The 16344-nt window shown below is 35.3% G+C and overlaps 1 protein-coding gene across 1 annotated transcript in view; it reads right to left on the bottom strand.

The window, feature by feature from the left end:
• The window catches only part of Spri (Src homology 2 domain-containing protein sprint), a 541914-nt gene that overhangs the window by 495515 nt on the left and 30055 nt on the right, over positions 1-16344 (bottom strand). The gene's annotated exons all lie outside the window — the stretch shown is intronic.

Below are 16344 nucleotides of genomic sequence, written 5' to 3'. Positions count from 1 at the left end.
CGTTAGAAGACCTTCTTGTTTGTATTCTTATAAGACTGATTGGAATATCTTTTAGGTAATGGACTAAACTGTACAGAAAACTTCCAGTCTGAAACTTTTAAATGTCAAAATTCCTTTGTTGTCATAGAGGATGCTCTGTCTTCCTTTATGTTTGAGAGAATTAAACATTCCAGATTAAAAAAAAAAAAAAAACCACCGAGCATTAACCATCTATCTTGCCCGTGGTGGAACAAAAAATGCGACAGATTGATTAAAAAAGTGTGCCTCTCATTCTACTATCATAATAAAAATATGTAAATCTTAAAATTATTTTTAGATAGTTTTGTCTCGCACCAATCGACAAATAATACATAAAATTTTATGGGTGTGCGTATGTAATTACGTATGCATATATGTATATGCACATATATGTATACCTGCAAACGTAAATTAGACATCTTATGTCCGCTTTTGGACAAGCGTGCTGTATGGGAATTGTTTAGAGGTGCAGTATATAGTATTATACGCACCTCAGCTTTACGATTAAAAAAAAAACTCTCCCCTTATGAAAAAGTACACTCAACTTTGATGGTTAACACTCAAATTTGAGTGTTAACACTAAACTTACGCCCAAATTTGAGAGTTAACACTCAAATTTGAGCGTAAGTATAATGTTTGTCATCAAAGTTAAGTGTCAACATTTAAATTTAGGTGTAGCTTGAGTGTTGACCATTAAGGTTTAGGTAAGTTGTGGGTTTAAATCCTCAATGATGAGTGTATATTGGGAGTTTATTCTCAACTATAAGTGTAGGTTGGGGATTAAGCCTCAATGTTTAGTGTAGGTTGGAAATTGATCCTCATCGTTGGATCTTGGTCTGGTGTTAACAGAGTGTTAACCTTTAATGTTCTATGTCGATTTAATCAGTGTTGCCATGATCCCTTTATCGTTGGGTGTCGTTTAAATGTTATTGTGTTAATCTTCGTTAAGTGACAATTGACGGCTTGGTTTATTAGAAAAGTGTTTCAGATAAAAGTTGAAAGATTTAAAGGGGGCCAATAGACGATCTTATTAGATTTTGGATCCATGCAGGGCCTGTATTGAGCCCAATAGGGCCTAAGTCAAATTATTGAAATGAAAATCCTTATTTTTTATTGTACCATCTTTTTCTATTAATTAATTTGAACAATTTTTGTTTGAAAAATTCTTTTATTTGCTTAATACTTTTCGAGATATTTAAGGAAAACTTGATAACTTTTTTAATATTTAGCTTGTGATATCTTGATGATTGTTTGCCAGAGAAAAAAGTGGTACAGAGGACTTTTTAACTTAATTTTATTTCAAAAATGTTGCAATAGTATACTCCAATTTTTTTTAAATATTTGTGTATGCATCTTCTTGGAGTGTTTACAAATATTAAAAAAAATTGGAGTGCTATTGCAACAGCATATTCTTAACACAAAATAAAATCAAAAAGTCCTCTATACCACTTTTTCCTCTGGCAAACAATTATCAAGATATCATAAGCTAAATATTGAAAAAGTTACCAAGTTTTTCTTGAATATCTCAAAAAGTATTGGGCAAATAAAAGAATTTTTCAAACAAAAGTTGTTCAAATTAATTAATAGAGAAAGATGGTACTTACAATAAAAAATAGGGGTTTTTATTTAAAAAATTTGACTTAGGCCCTATATTGAGCTCAATACAGGCCCTGGATCCAAAATCTAATAAGATCGTCTATTGGCCTCTTTTGAACCTTTCAACTTTTATCTGAAACACTTTTCTAATAAACCAATACTTTCTGAGATAATTCATAGAAATAATTGACACACGAAATAAAACCTTATGTATATATAAACTTTGCATAGTGTGTAGTGATGTTCTCTTTTACGGGTATGTATTATCGGCGGAAGCAAATTGAGAACATTTAAATATGGAGTTTATTCTCTTGTTACTTTCATTTGAGGGTTTATATTTTTAGGGTTTATACCGTCATTTTTAAGGATTAACCATTAATTGAAGGTTAACTATCACTTGAAGGTTAATCATCATCCAAAGAAAAACCCTTAAAGTTGGGTGTGATTTCGGGTGTAAAGGTTAACCTTTAATTGGCGGTCCGAAATCACACCCAATTTTAAAGGTTTTTCTATGGTGCTTTTTTAACGGTTAGCACTAAAAGTTGAGTGTATTTTTCCATAAGGGTCGTATTTATAAAAATCAAAACTTTATTGTGCAGTGATACGCGAGCAACTTTCTCGGTCGACAAACGATCGTGATCTGCCTACGCCTCTTTCGGCTAACAAGAAAACTAAAAAGTAGGGGCGTAATTTGCCCTAGCGCCTCGCACGGCTCAATCGTAACTAAGAATAGGAGCGTGCCATTAGAGGCAAACCAAATCACAGAACAATAACTTATGAATATTATAACGCTTGCATCTAAACATGCCGTCTGCCTTGATAAATATTTATATTTTTAATTAAACAAAAAACTTACGGTGTATCACTAAACTTATTACAACACAAACGTCGAGTATAGCTAATCAGTCTTCAGAGTTTCGGGTTCTTTGATAGGTATAGAACAAACCTTTACAATTTTATAAATACCCTTATTAGTACGGATAGTTACGGTTCGTATTACGCCGTTTTGGCCCGGATGAACGCTAACAATTCTCCCCAACACCCATCTCAATGGCATAGACTCATCTTCTTTCAGCATGTCGACTAGCTGATCTACTTCTAATTTAGGGTTAGTCTCTGCTTTCCATTTGGTTCTTCCTTGACAAATGGCTAGATACTCCTTGGACCATCTTGACCAAAAGTGTTGCTTCAATCGTTCCACGTACTGCCATCGAGAAAGCTTGTTCAAGAGTACATCTAAAAGATTAGGCTCTGGGTATGAAGTCAAAGAATCCCCTATCAAAAAATGCGCTGACGTTAACGCACTCAAGTCTATGGGATCGTCGGACAATGGCGTCAACGGTCTTGAATTTAAAATCGCTAATTTGCGATAATACCGTCATCATTTCTACAACCGTAAGGGACTCATCTCCAACAGTCCTCTTCAAATGTTGCTTCATTGACCGAACCGCAGACTCCCGTAACCCGCCGAAATGGGGTGCCCTCGGAGGTATAAAATGCCAAGTCAAACGCTCTTCTGATGCGGCAGGCTGAAGATCAGTATTTAATTCCGTGCTTTGAAATAGATTCTTTAATTCGTTATCCGCACCCAGAAAGTTCTTTCCATTGTCAGAGTACATATTTACAACCTTTCCTCTTCGGGAAATAAACCTTTTTAGAGCTCCTATGAAAGCTGCGGAAGTTACATCTTCGACTAGTTTCAGGTGCACAGCCTTGTTAGCCATACACACGAAAACAGCAACATATGCCTTATACTGCTTGCTATTCCTCCGCACTCTATCATGAACTAAAAAGGGGCCACAGAGTAGTCTACTCCAGTATTATGGAATGGTCTAACCGGATTAACTCGAGCCGCCGAAAGCTGTCCCATAATTTGCTGACACGGTATGGGCGAGGCCTTGACACATCTCACGCAATTCCTTATAATTCCCTTGACTTCATTTCTTGCTGCGAGAGGCCAATATTCTTCCCTCACAAAAGCCAACGTGGCTTGAGTGCTCGCGTGAAACAATTTTTCATGCTTATTCCTAATGACTAGCTTTGTGATGTGATGAGCAGATGGCAGTATATGATTGGGTACTTGGTTGCTTCTGGTAGCTGCGCATTTTTCAGTCTTCCACCTACTTGTAGCACCTCATAGCTATCTAAATAAGAATTTAGACTAATTAATCTAGAACTTTTAGGAACATTTTCTTTGCACCTTAACAATCTTATTTTATTCCCAAACTCTTGTGCCTGAACAATCCTGCCCCAATTAACGCAACACGAGCTTCGCTCATTTTCGACGCAGATATATACGCAACCTATTTTACGATTTTTTATATCGCAACTCGAATTATAGCTAAAATATACGCTAAAATATCTTAAAATATACGCGATTACACGCAATAATTTTCCTAACGAGGAATATCTGTAGTAAGGAATAATTGATTCTTGTATGGAAATTTCCGCTGTTAATACTTCGACTCGCTCTTCAAGTATAGTTTTGCATGATAGCTCTGCACCTTCTGACGGCCACTCATTTTCGCTTAAACTTAACCATCGCGGACCCTTTTAGTTTCTCCGGGGTGACACCACGAAAGATTAAATCAGCTGGGTTTTCTTTTGACTTTACGTGATACCATTTAGAAGGTGACGAGCTATTCTGTATTTCACTAATACGATTCAAAACAAACGTCTTTCATCTTTTCGCCGGCCAACTTAGCCACGCTAGAACTATTTTTGAATCCGTCCTATAATAACGCTTGTACACTCTCACGTTTAAGCTGGATGCCACTTTGTTCATTAATTTAATCAAAAGAACCGCTCCGCATAACTCTAACCGCGGCAGAGACAGTGTTTTTAATGGCGCTACTCTCGACTTGGAACAAAGTAAAGCAGTTGAAGCGTTGTTTTCTCTTACGTATATGCAAGCACTGTACGCTTGCTCACTCGCGTCACAAAACCCATGCAGCTGTACCCCAAAATCGCTATTTTCCGAGATTATCAATCTTGGAATCTCTATAAGCTCCAACACATATAATTGAGATTTTATCTGGCACCAGGCTTTATAAATGCTCATGGGTACAGAATCGTCTCAGGCAATATTACACGCCCATAAAGATTGTATCAGAATTTTCGCCGCAGTTTTCATAGGACCAACTAATCCCAAAGGATCAAACAGCCTAGACACCTCGGATAACATAACTCTTTTCGTTACCTTGTTTTCTAGCTTGGACTTTTGTAATGTAATACATCCCTACTCGGATTCCATAAAATACCTAACAGTCTTGATTCCTGCTCTTTACATAAATCCACCGAAATGTTTTCCTGATTAACCTTTTCACTTGAATCTAATGGTATATTTGGTTTCCATTTATGTAGCTCAAAACCTCCTAGAAACAATAATTCAGTTATTTGCTTTTTTAAATTCTATAAGCTCCAACACATATGATTGATATTTTATCTGACATCAGGCTTTAAATGCTCATGGGTACAGAATCGTCCCAGGCAATATTACACGCCCATAAAGATTGTATCAGAATTTTCGCCGTAGTTATTATAGGACCAACTAATCCCAAAGGATCAAACAGCCTAGACACCTCGGATAACATAACTCTTTTCGTTACCTTGTTTTCTAGCTTGGACTTTTGTAATGCAATACATCCCTACTCGGATCCCATAAAATACCTAACAGTCTTGATTCCTGCTTTTTACATAAATCCACCAAAATGTTTTCCTGATTAACCTTTTCACTTGAATCTAATGGTATATTTGATTTCCATTTATGTAGCTCAAAACCTCCTAGAAACAATAATTCAGTTATTTGCTTTTTTAAATCCTTAACTCCCTGTACCGTATCGGATCCTGATAATAGATCATCCATATAGAAATTTTTAAGAACGACCCCCGAAGCTATTGGAAACTTTTTTTTCTCAAGTTCGGCTAACTCCTGCAAGCATTTAACCGCTAAGAATGCGGCTGCTTTTGTGCCGTACGTTACTGTAAGCAATTCGAGTATTTGTAACAGCGCCTGAGGATCCTCTCACCAAAGTACTGTCTGCAAAGGTATATAATCTTCATGAACCTTAATCTGTCTATACATTTTTTTTATATCCGCACATAGCACATATATAAAACACCTAAATCTCAGGATAATAGAGAATAAATCAAATTGAATTAAGGGACCTTTATACAAAGCATCGTTTAATGAAAAACCTTTAGAATCCTTGCTTGATGCATCAAATACCACCCGCGTTTTGGTAGTTACAGCATCCTCCTTTACTACAGCTTGGTGAGGAAGAAAGACTCTTTTCGTTTTAGATGTTGATTCGCTAACAGGTCTCATATGCCCTAATTCCAAATATTTGTTCATGAATTTAATGTACTCAGCTTTAAACTCTGGATCTTTCCTAAACTTTCTATCGATAGAAGCCTTTTCATCGCGTTACTCTCGAAGTCCCCTAATTGATCTAACATCCTTTGATTTACTGGTAGCTTCACTATAAATCTATCCTCGGCATCTCTCGAATAAGTATTTTTAAAGAATTCTTCAACGTATTTATCTTCTTCGGTTAAGCCTTCCTGAGTTAAACAATTTTCTATTTGCCAAAATCTATTTACGGTATTACACAAATTTTCCTCCATACTTAAGGGGATGCTGGAGCCGTCTGTATAACCGACAAAATTACCATTTTCTGTTATATGTTATCGACTATATCTGTCCTTGTATAGACAAAGATATAGACAAGGATAGCACGCTACATTGCACGCACACATACGCACGATGCACATCGATATTATACTTTTATATTACGCTTCCAAATCTTGATTTCGAGGGTTTATCGATGTTTTTCTTGTTGTGCAATTCGGGGGAACTTGTTTTCGCGTTCGTACCAATGGTATATCTCTTGTATGAAATACATCTTGTGACGAGCTGACAGCTCGCCGCAACTCGAGACGCCATATTGGGATAAAAGTAGGATAAGAAAATCTGTACTTCCGTAATTTTTTATCGTTTTCTATATAAAATTGGAGTTCCCCCGAATCATTAATGTATGTACTGCAATTCTGGAGAAGGATTTTTAATTCTGTCAAATTAATACGACGCTACGTGCCGACAAAAAATGCCGGTAAAACAGACGGCTCCAGCATTCCCTTAAGGGGGTCGTCTGGTCAAGAGGCTGTTTTTTGGGGAAGAATTTTTTGTAAGGAATCATAAGAATACATTTTTTTGAAACTTTTACATCATATTTATTGATATTTGAAGAGTATTTAGAAATTTTTCCAAGTTGATATATGGCCAAGAATCCGCTGTAGAGCGCCCCGACGACAGCTGTGTAAAAAAAACGGTACCCACGATTCCGGATCTCCAGTTCATCCTAAAAAAAAAAAAAAAATTTCTCTTAATCTGTGGATGTGTGGCTATCGTGTGAACTAGAACCAAATAAAAATATTAAAATTTCAATTTTTGCCAACGTTTTGAAAAAAAGTTTTATTATGAACTTTTTCAAAACGTTGGCAAAAACTGAAATTTCAATATTTTTATTTGGTTCTAGTTCACACGATAGCCACACATCCACAGATTAAGAGGAATTTTTTTTTTTTTTTTTTAGAATGAACTGGAGATCCGGAATCGTGGGTACCGTTTTTTTACACAGTTGTCTTCGGGGCGCTCTACAGCGGATTCTTGGCCATATATCAACTTGGAAAAATTTCTAAATACTCTTCAAATATCAATAAATATGATGTAAAAGTTTCAAAAAAGTGTATTCTTATGATTCCTTACAAAAAATTCCCCCCAAAAAACAGCCTCTTGACCAGACGACCCCCTTAAATGGCAAGATGTCTGCAAAACCTTGTCATTTTGCACTTCTACGACCTCAGCTATTATCCACTCAAGCATTAATTTTTGCAGAGTCGGTTTATTTTTATCAAGCTTAATCTGTCCTACACAGATGAGATCCCAAAATCTTTCCGCCCCTATTAGCAAATTTACTTCTCTAGGAATATGAAATTTAGGATCAGCTAACCTAACATTGTTCGGTATATCTAATTCTTTTGCATCTATTTTAACCGCGGGCAAATTCTTCGTAATGCATGGCAATACGACGCATTTCAAATCCGTACTAAATGAATCCAATCTTGACGTTATGTTTAGATTAACTATTTTTAAAGCGCGAGGAACATTTGTTGATTTATCCCATTAATGTGGATTTGTGTTTTGGTACACTTGAGCCCTAGCTTACTCATAAACTTCTCCGAAATAAAATTGGATTGGGATCCTTTATCTAATAACGCTCTTTCTTCAACAAATTGACTGTTCTTACCCTTTACCTTCAATACAGCTGTAGAAAGCAACACTTGCTTTGGTGTTACAGGTTCTTCTAAATTAGTATGGTGACACGAAACGCTATTTTCATTCGAATCTTGGTCTTGTTTTTGGATCAACTGCTTATCTTTGTTTTCTTTATCTTTATTGTTTTCTGAATGTAATAGTGAACTATGCTTCTTTCCGCATATTTTGTAATTACTGGCTATGCAATCTTTGGTCAAATGCTTAGGTCTTAGACAATTTAAACATAGCCCTTTCATTTTTACTTGATTAATATGCTCTGTTACGGATAAGCCTTGAAATGCTTTACATTGATATATTTGATGTTCGCCCTTACAATAAGTACATTTAGCATTAGTGGCAGTCGCATGCGCAGCCGTAATTTTGTCGTGGCCAGCCTTACGTGAGTTTGTGCTTAAATTGCTGATTCCCCTTACAAAAAAGTATTACTGACTAAATACTTAAAATCTCAGTGATTTAATACTGTCAATATTTATTTGGGAAATACTGGGAAAATACTGGTAGTGATAAATATTATAGGTAGTGATTAATACTACACAGAACTACTGGTGCTTAGTATTGAATTACTCACCAATATTTCGATTTCCGATATTTACCCGGCATAAAAAAAAAAATTTTTTTTTTTCGAAATTTTATTACTATTTTATAACTAAATTTGTTTCTTAAGATGCAGTCTATAATTATAAATATTTTCTCGTATTTGAAAAACACTTACCTTGGTGGGATCGAACTCGGGACCTCTGGATCGTGAGCCAACTGCCTTACGTGGTAGACCACTTCTTAATTTAATGTTAGTGTTATATTTAGTCTACATATGTCAACCAGCGCAAATATATAATTTTTCAAAAATCATCTTAAGAAACAAATTCAGTTTAAAAAGAGTAATAAAATTTTGAATTGAATATTAAAATGATATCCTCAGTACTATTTCAAAACTTGTACACTTTTATCACGACGAATTAGTACAGACCTTCATATAAAATGTATTTGTGCCTTACTTTTATCTCTTTTCCTTAATATTATCAGGAATTACCCATTATAATGTTTCTATACAAATTGTAGTACTGGTCAGTGATTAATTTCACATGGAATATTCAGTTCAGTACTTGAGTATTAATATTAAAATACTGGCCAGTGATTTATTACACATGGAATCCTTGGTTCAGTACTTCAGTACTAACATTGAAATACTCATCAGTAATTCAACACAAGTATTTATTACACAAGTATTTTTCACCTAATATTAAATGCTTTCTCATCAGAAATTTAATACTAAGTATTCAATACTCGTCCTGTATTAAATACTACTTTCATAAATTACTGACCAGTAATAAAATACTATGCAATACTTGGATCACAGTGATTCAAGTACTAATAAATACTTAATTTTAGTATTATTAATACACAAAATAAGTATTTATTACTAACCAGCTAGTAATACTTTTTTGTAAGGGTCGCTACCGCCTCTAACGTTTGACATCTTCTAGTTAAAAATGTGACTAGTTCCTGAAAGTTAGGCATTACAATCGGTTCCAAAGCGTTCTCTCATGCCTTTATCGTTACAATATCTAACTTGCTGGTCACCATGTGAATCAGTAAATCATCCCATTGCTGCGTGGGCCTTTTCAACGCCTGTAAAGCTCAAGTATGTTTTAACACGCTATCTAATATTTGTCTGATCACAGTTCCATTTCCTTTTCTTAGGTAAGTCAAATATTGCATTTATATGATTTTGAATAATTAATCTTTGATTATCATACCTTTCTTTTAATCTAGCTCAAGCATTCGCATAATTTATGCCTGAAATTTCTAATGAGAATATGCTCTTCGCCGCTTCGCCTTTTAACGCGGATTTCAAATAATGGAATCTTTGTATGTTGTTTAGTAAATTGCTTGGATCAATCAATGAATTGAACACGTCATAGAAAACGTACCAATCTTCGTATAGACCGGAAAATGTAGGCAACTCTATCTTGGGTAATCTAACAAAATTATTGTAACCATGCGCACGTGCATCTCGTCGCCCCTCGTCTTCATTTATTGCTACGCCTTAAAATGCTTGCGCTAGATTTTCATTACCTTCAGCTAACTCAACGCGACTTTTCTTTAATTTTTTCGCTATTAACTTTAAATGCAGAAATTTATTTTCCGACTCCTCTAATTCTTCATCTAACTCTACTTCAGGTAACGTATCATCAAAACACTTATTTCCATTTGAACTTCTCCGTTAACGTTTTTGATGTTTCTTCGGCTTCTTCTATCCTAACCTTTATTTCGTCAATATCAACATTATTAGGGTTAACGTCTTTAAAGACATTTTTAGCTCGCGTCAAACTAGCTTTCAACATTCTTTTTCTCTGTTTTAACTTAACTAAATTCTTTTTTATTGACACAACTATGCTTATTGTTAATTATTTTCACTTAAAATACCTCAATATATTTCGCTTTACTTATCGTTAATACAATTTGTTCTTTGGATACAAGTAGCTTGCTCTTGAATGCCACCTCCACAGTCTGGAATAATCCTCGTTGCACGCCGGCCTTTGGCTCCTCACGTTGAGAATCCCCTGCGTCGCTTTAGGTTGAAAACCCACGATTATAATGGGCCCCTCCGTAGTAATATGGCGTCGTTACCGGTTACTGTAATGAACTCGTCCTCCTTCATACGATCTGAGATTGAGGCTACAGATATTATGCCGCCTCGTGATTTCCTCCAATGCCCAAAAGGGCAGAAAACTACCCAGCAAACGCAAAAGGATTAAAAGATATTAAAATTTTTTAATACCTTTGAATCCCTTTTTTGGCGGAATTAGATGAAATTAGATGGGATTCGAAATGAGATGGTCCAATCCCATGGAATCCAAAAAAGAAAATTTCAATTCCATCCAATCCTATGGAATCCGTAAAGGTTATGGAATTGCATGGCATTCATGGTTTAGGAAACGTCTCGCGCCTCCGTTGGGCGACCAAGCGCCGTTGTTCGTCGGTGAGCTTTTGTGTATGCCTAAGGGCATTACACGCACTACTGCCGACGAGCAATTAGCCCGAAAATGAAATTTGTAAGATCTGTCAGGCACCGTAGGGGGTCCCTTTACATAGCGGTCGAGACGAAACTTCCCGAGTAGAAATTTATTCAGGCGTGCCTGTTGTCATGTACGGCCCTGATCAGGTATGAATGAGGCATGCCTGACTACGGCATGCCAGATCAGGTCCTGACTGGTGCCATATCAAGCATGCCTGGTTATATATAACCAGGCAAGCCTGATAAGGCAATAGTCAGGACCTTATTGAGTATCCCTTAATACACAAATTTTCAAAGGTCATATCAAAATTAATTAATAATTATAATTAATCTGATATTATTAATATAATATCTATAATAAAACATTGAAGGCCTTTTTTATTTGACTAATATTATTAATTATTGTAGGAAGTACAATTCGTCTTCTTTCATCATATAATATTAATATAATATTATATCATATAGCCAATTCAAAATTTTATTACTCTTTTTAAATTAAATTTGTTTCTTAAGATGATTTTTGAAAAATTATATATTTGCGCTGGTTGTGACATATGTAGACTATATATAACACTTACATTAAATTAAAAAGTAGTCTACCACGTAAGGCAGTTGGCTCACGATCCAGAGGTCCCGAGTTCGAATCCCACCAAGGTAGGTGTTTTTTTCAAATACAGAAAATATTTATAATCATAGACTGCATCTAAGAAACAAATTTAGTTAAAAAATAGTAATAAAATTTTAAAATAAACAAATTTTTTTATGTCGGGTGAATATAAGGGTTTTCATTAATTCGCCTGACATGGTCCTTATTAGGTAAATGAAATCCGGTCCTGAACATGCAATGCGTTACACATCTTGTCAGGACCATGTCAGGTGACTTTACCAGGGCCAGATTATGTATTATGGCACACCTGATCTGGACCTGTTCAGACAGTAACTGAAATTTCTACTCGGGTTTGAACTCGAGAAAGATGCCCCGGCGATGTGACGCCTATAGCGGCGTCGACGCGAACTGCCGGTAATGCAGATACCGCGCGGGCGTGTACTATTGGTGGCGCGTACCGCCACAGAGTTCAACACGGACACTTTTCAATCCCTATCCTGGCATTCAATGGTATTCATTTTATTGTCAGAATAGACGGAATTCAATGGAATTCAATACGGAAATTTTTAATTCCTAGTTTGGCATTCAATGGTATTCATTTCGTTAACGGAATCAATGGTATTCAATGGAATTCATCACGAAACTTTCTAATCCCTAACCTGGCATTCAGTGGTATAATATTTTTGTGTCGGAATTGGATGGGATTCAAAACAGACAAATTCTTTCCAAAATAAGGAATTCCATGATATTGAAACTATTTCAATCCCTTTTTTGGACAGAATGGAATTCGGAAAGTCCTTAATTGAATTCCTGGCAATCCCGTTTTAATTCTTTTCAATCTTTTTTTGTTTGCTGGGTACGTTCGCTCGAGTATTTGCTATACCGCCCTTACGCGAATACTGCGTGTACGGCCCTTTGCTTCTGGGACAGCCAATAGTTGCTCGCGCGATAATTTTACTTTTGCAGAATTCTGCCGTTATACCGATCTCCAGAATCTTACAGCCAAAGATCCGGCTCAAAGGACCTTGTTTAGAGGTGCAGTAGTATTATGCGTGTACTGTTGTTGATAAGTACTATAGACTTGTTGTACTTCAATATGTTTTTATTTAGAATATCTCAAATCAAAATAATATAATACGAGTCTTCTCAAGACACACCTCGTAACTCTTTCTGTCTACATCTACATGATGTCGCATCGTCCTACCCATTTCTGAGTAGTGCCACCTATACTTACTACACCTTCCCCTTATAACTGTTATATCTATTTGAACAATTAGTACAATATATAATCATTGAATTTGGAGGGCATGGTTTTTGATCTGATCGATCTTACATTTTCTCTAACTGACTCCTTATTAGCAATACTATTAGCACGTGTATCCATACTCTCACTATCAGGCTCATTCTCAGTATTACAAATATTATTATTTACGGTTTGATTGATACTGGTTTCAGGTAACTCGTTATCTGAATCTACATCAACTATTTCATGTTTGATAGATGACTTTCTAAGATGACTACTATTCCTTCTTAATATATTTGCTCCAGTATCAATCAAGTATGACTGGGGAGACTTATGCTTATCTACAATCACAGCTGGCTGCCATTGGTTCTTATCCCTATAAACTATAGTATCTCCTTTTTCAAATTCCTCTCTTAGTTTCGCGTGTCTATCATAATAGTTCTTTGTTATTTTATTTTTATCTGTTAACCTATCTCTAAACTTATCTATTTTTAAATCTACTTTTTCCATAACCGGTAATTTGGTTTTTAATTGTCTCGAATACATCAACTCTGCTGGAGATCTTTTAAGACCTGTAATAGGCGTATTACGATACTCCATAAGTGCTACATTTAAATCCTCAGATTTCTTCAACTTATTTTTAGCTGTTTGCACAAATCTTTCAGCAAGTCCATTTGACTTTGGATACCTCGGACTACTTGTCTGAAATTCAAAATCATATTTCTTTGCAAAGCATTGACACTCATAAGACGAATACGGCATATTGTCTGCTATCACAACATCTGGAATGCCAAAAGCTGCAAATACTTTCTTGAACGTTTCTATGATATCATGGCTTTGTTTACTTTTAAGTTGTATAATTTCTAACCACTTGGTTAAGTAATCAACTATTACTCTAAGTACGATTTTTCTTTATACTCTAATATATCTGAAGCTATTTTTTGAAATGGCAGCTTTGGTATTTCATGTGTTATCAAGAGTTTCTTTACATTAGCATATCTATATCGTTCACATACTTTACATTTTTGTATCATATTTTTTTATATCTGTAGTCATACCGGGCCAAAACAGTACTCCACGAGCTTTATCACAGGTGCGACTTATTCCGAAATGTCCTTCATGTAACACTTATAACATTTTCTCTCGCAATGCCTTCGGTACTATAACCCTGTCATTATAAAATATGATATCATTACGTACATGAAGATCACTTCTAATTTGGTAATACACATTCAGTTCTCCTTCATATTTTTTACATTTTCATCCATTTATACAATTTTCACGCACTTTACTTAAAATTACATCCTTTTTAGTATATAATTTAAACTCTTCCTTTCTTTTTTTACTCATTCTTAGATATTTTTCAACGGAATGAACCATTTCGTTTATATCTTTATTAATTTCTCCTACTTCACTACTATAGTTTCGAGACAAATAGTCAGCAATATATAAATATTTTCCAGGCAAGTACTCTACTTTTATATCATATTTTAACAACCTCAGTCTCGACCTTTGTAATCTTGGTGAATGTACCTGACAAATGCGTTTATTTAATACACTTACATTTGGCTTGTGATCAGTTACTATTTTTATTGGTTTTCCATATATATAGTTGTGAAATCGTCGAGTTGCATAATCAATACTTAGCAATTCCTTTTCAATTATAGCATATTTCTTTTCTGTTTCATTAAGCCCTCTCGATGAGGTATACGCCACCGGCTTCCCTTCTTGCATCAGACAACAACCAATGCCATTTTGAAAGGCATATGTTTGTATTGTAATTTCTTTCTTAGGATCAAAACTCATTAATGTAATATTTTTATTTATTTCACTTTTAATAATGTTTAACGCCTTGTCATGTACCTTCAACCACTGAAACTCTACATCTTTTTTTAACAGATTACACATAGGACTAGCAATTTCACCTAGTTTCGGTATAAACTTTCTTACATAATTAACTAACCCTAACAGTTTCTGTAAATCTTTTTTATTTTTTGGTGCTTTTAAATCATCTACTTTTAATTTATCACTATCAATTCGCATTCCCTCTTTACTAAATATGTATCCCATGTATTTTACTTCAACTTGTCTATACTGTAATTTATCTCTATTAAATTTAACACCTTTTTCTCTAGCTCTATCTATAACTTTTTGTAATATTTCATCATGTTCTTCTTTACTATCAGCGTATACTATTAAATCATCAAAATAAATTTTTACACCTTTTATATCTCCAAAATTTTTCTCATTTGTTTTTTGAAAAGTTTCTGGTGCTATCTTAATACCAAAAGGTAGTCTTTTAATTGAATTTATAACAGCCAAAATGTCGTGTATTTACTCGATTCATTATCTAACTTGATCTGATAAAAGCCATCTTTAAAATCTATCACCGTAAAGTACTGTTTTCCATTAAGTTCACTGCTTATGTCCTCAAAAGTAGGAATTTCAAAAAATTCTCTCTCAATACATTTATTTAATTCTTGTGGATCTAAACTAAAACATAATAAAGTTTTATTTGGTTTCTATTATAACTAAAGAGTTCACCCATTCACTAGCACCATCAACTTTAGCAATAACTCCTTGTTTTTCCAAACTATCCAATTTTGCTCTTAATCTCTTTTTTATACTCAACGGTACACGCCTACATGGTATAGCAACAGGAACACTATTTTCCTTTAATTTAATTTTACAAACATCTTTAAATGTACCCAAACCTTTGAGACCGGCGTTATTTTTCTAACTACAAATTTAACGAATAATGCCGACACCTGGCGCGGCCTGGGTCAATGGCTGCCAGGGCTCTAAGTTTTGACGAAATTACCTTAATTAATTGGGCGCCAGTTAGTTTTATGAGAACTAACAAACTCTTATTCCGTATTTAATTTCTCTAATATTCGGTAATCGGCTAGCGATTTCAAGCTTTAATCATGAGACAACACAAGGGGAGTTCCGTCGGGAGACCCAAGGAATATTGTGGAAGTCAAAAGAAATCAGAGAGATAATCAAGCGATATATGAGTGTATTGAAATAATTTGACTTACGTTACAATTACGCCGCTATTCGTCACAAAACGGCCCACACAACTCGTTCACAATCATTAGACGTACGCCGTTTACACAAGTATATTAACCAATTCATATCGTCGAATCTACTCGTAACAATGATTCTTAACCGGCAAACAACTGATCGTTATACATTATCGGATTACATTATAATTTACGCAGGACTGATCCCGCCGAAGGCCGACGGAAGAGTCGCCGAGATCTCTTGGTCGTTCCGCTACCACGCGCCCACCCCCTTCGATCCTACCAATCGTTGCGGATCGATATATTTCGTCACATGCGGCTACGCTATTGGCTCTCCGTCTCGACGGTTTACAGGGTTCGGCGCTCGTACCGCGCGGGCAACAGAGAATGTACAGTCGGTATTTCATAAATTTTGTCGGATTGATTGTTACATCGAGCATTGATGTCGAGGGAAAGGATTTAAACATCGAGTGTCGATGTCGAGGAAAGGGTTTTAAT

This window comes from Temnothorax longispinosus, chromosome 1 (assembly GCF_030848805.1).
Source record: "Temnothorax longispinosus isolate EJ_2023e chromosome 1, Tlon_JGU_v1, whole genome shotgun sequence".
NCBI lineage: Eukaryota > Metazoa > Arthropoda > Insecta > Hymenoptera > Formicidae > Temnothorax > Temnothorax longispinosus.
This window is presented reverse-complemented; position numbering and strand designations above follow the sequence as displayed.